The sequence below is a fragment of the Panthera onca genome, chromosome F2 (assembly GCF_046562875.1).
Source record: "Panthera onca isolate mPanOnc1 chromosome F2, mPanOnc1 haplotype 2, whole genome shotgun sequence".
In the NCBI taxonomy this organism is placed as follows: Eukaryota; Metazoa; Chordata; class Mammalia; order Carnivora; family Felidae; genus Panthera; species Panthera onca.
This window is the reverse complement of record NC_138356.1, coordinates 47,006,593-47,009,785: the sequence shown is the minus strand read 5'-3', so window position 1 is coordinate 47,009,785 and position 3,193 is coordinate 47,006,593. Positions and strand designations below refer to the sequence as shown.

Here is a 3,193-nt window from a genome sequence, read left to right as displayed (position 1 = left end):
CCAACGAGATAAGACTATGATCAATTCAGGCACCTGGGTGGCTCAGTTGGTTAAGCGTCCAACTCTTGATTTAGGCTCAGGCCATGATGTCACGGTGGTGAGACTGAGCTATGTGTCAAGCTCTGTGCTGAACCTGGAGTCTGCTTAAGATTCTCTCTCTCCCTCTTCTTCCACCCCTACCCTCTCTTAAGAAAAAAAAAAATACTACCATCACTTCTTGGGAGAGATATGTAACACTAACATATATAAGAACGTAAGAACATTGTATAAGACCATTACAAGAAAAATCATAATTACCGAATAACTTCCCATAATTTTTCACTATGTAAGGTGTTTCTACAAGGTGGTGCATCAGAATGTTTGTTAAAATGTTTATTCCCTGATCCCACCTTAGAGGTACTAAGCCTAAATCTCTGGGAACAGCCTGTGAATATGCATTTCTAATAGACTCTGCTTCCTCCAAGCCATTGTGATTATGCTCTAAAGATTTAAACCACTACTCTTATGGACAGAACGACAGCAGTTATAAGGAAATGACGTCCAAGATAAATGAGGAGATGATAAGAGAGTACCAGCTGCCTCAAATGGGTTTAATTCTGTAAATCTGACGGAATTCATCTAGGATAATAAAATAACTTGCAGATGTGATCATACAAACATCAACATCAATCTTTAAGCAGTCCTAGAGAATGGCAGAATCACTAGAAACTTGGAGATAGGCAAATACTGGTTGCCATTAGGCGGCAAAAAGAGGGATTTAAGAAAATACAGAATTGTCAGTTTTATATGGATTCGCAGCAAAACTTTGGAAATAACAGTGTTATTAACAGTGTTTGTAAGCACTTAAAAATGCAGTGTTGATTATTAAGAGTCACCAGGAGTCACTACAAATGAATCTATATGTGGCCTTTTATTTTTAACTGCATCAATCCCTTGTTGAAAATAGTCAAGTTATAAATTATAAAAAAAACTACACATACTAAACTGGTCTGTTTCCTTTTTCTTTTTTCTTTTCTTTTTCTTTCTTTCTTCTTTCTTTCTGAGTCTGCTAAAACAGTGGAATGATGAAGTTAGTTTATATTGAGTTTTTCCTAGGCATTTGGCAAAGTGTCTCATGATATGCATTGAGCAAGACTGAGAAATCTGAGAAAATTGATAGAATCATTATCATTTTTTGAGAGCCCACTATATGTCAGGAACTGTGCTAAGCATTTTGTGACTATTAATTCATTTAATACTCAACCCATCCCTATAAAGTAAAAAAAAAAAAAAAAAAAAATTACACATAAGGAAACTAAGCAGAGATTTATCAGGTAATTTTCTCAGGATCACGTAACTAGGGTTTAAGGGGTCTACTCTGAGATCAAAGCTTGGGCACCTAACAATTGCACTATATTTCAGAAGGGTGGACTTACAACTGGGTAAAATGCCTGTACAGAAAGAGTTGATCTGTATATTCACGCCAACCTGAGGGAATCACTAATGCCTGCCATGAATCTACAAAATTGTACCAGACTTGCTCAACATTTTTATTAATGACTTGGATAAAGGATAGAAGTTGTGCTTATCAAATTTACAGATGTCAGAAAGCTAGAGAGAAGATAGCTAATGCTGTAAATGAGAGAATCATGATCTAGAATGATCTTGGCAGATGGGAATAACAGGCCAGAGCCAGCAAGAGGAAATTTAATAAGGATCCTGGTAAAATCCTACATTCTGGCTACAAAGGTAAGTACAATGAGGAACACCCTGCTTAAGGGCATAATACAAAATGTGGAAAGCTAGGAAAATCATTAGATCCATTGATATAGTCAGTCTCCTACAGACTGAGTTCAATGTGATAAATATGCAACAATGGCCAAATGACCTCATGTACTTCTCTCACTGGCTCTCTGACCTCTACCTCTTCAAAGCTGAAACTAGCCTATTTCATCTAATCTGAGATGCCATTGATTACAAGATGCACCAGGACTTAGAACCACTGAGAAGTGTGGAGGGAATGCCATCAATAGAACTAGGACACAGTGCTTTCAGATCACCTCGCACTTTTATTTTATAATCATTGAAAGAACTTTTGAACTTTAATAGCTCTTTGAGGCAGATGTAGGGGGGTTGTTGCAGCTCCCGACTTACAGCTGTTAGCTCTTACCCAGGAACAGGCTTTTGGGGGTTTTGTTGTTGTTGTTGTTTGTTTGTTTTGTTTTTATTTTTTTAATTCTCAAGTTCGTTAACGTACAGTGTAGTCTTGGCTTCAGGAGGTTTTTAAGGACACCAGAAAGACACCCATGGAGCCAGAGAGGGGGATTCATGGAATTAGAGTCTCACTAACCAGCCTCAACAGAAAGCCCCCTGCAGAAGTGTCAGCAGACTTGTTTGGAGGCATAAAGGAAACGAACCTCCAAGTGAAAGGACTTAGTCTTCCACCAAGACTCTTAGGATCACTACGAGAAAAATTCCTCATGCTGCAGGGTCTCGGACTTGGGATGATTTCCAGATGGGAATCCACAAGTGACCATGGACTTGGCTATTTCTTCCAAAATTGTTCAGCAGATTACTTCCATCAGTATAGAGCCAGGAATGCAGGTTGAAGTCACTATTGCTGATGCTGAAATTAGCTTTTTGAATTAGTTGATTATGAGTTACTAAGAAAGAGGCTTAATAGATTTTATCACATCAATTGTGCCTAGCACAGAAGGAAAATATAAGAGAAATAAATAGGTTAAACTGTTCTCCCAAATGTCTCCTTTGGAGTCCGATCTTCTGAAATGCGTTGCACTTCAAAGTTGGGGTATATATGTCTTGTTTTTCCAAGCACAATGGTCCTCTGTGCCACCAGGAACATCAGTGAGGCAGCATTTATTTAAACGGTTCCTTCAAGGATTTTCTTCAAGCCAATGGCTCCACCCTCTACCCCCCCCCCCCATTTTAATACAGGTTCTTTATCTTTTTAGAAGGTGTCAGCAGAGGATTTCAGAAAACAACCGGGATTTTATTACTTCCTGAAACGGTCCTTAAATTGTTTGTTGAATGAAAAGTTGATGAGTTGCTGTTGTCCATTTGTGCCATTAGAAATACAAAGCAGGTTGGTACATGTGCAGGCAGCTGGTGCTACATCATGTCTGGTGCAGCAATTCTAGAATACCATGGATCAGAAGATGCATCTTAATTTCAGAGATGTTAAATGTGACAAGAT

At 38.5% G+C, this 3,193-nt stretch overlaps 1 pseudogene; it reads left to right on the top strand.

Moving 5' to 3' along the window:
- The first annotated feature begins 1,638 nt into the window (after positions 1-1,638).
- Positions 1,639-2,628, top strand: LOC132664659 (small ribosomal subunit protein uS10 pseudogene; annotated as a pseudogene).
- Positions 2,629-3,193: the final 565 nt, after the last annotated feature.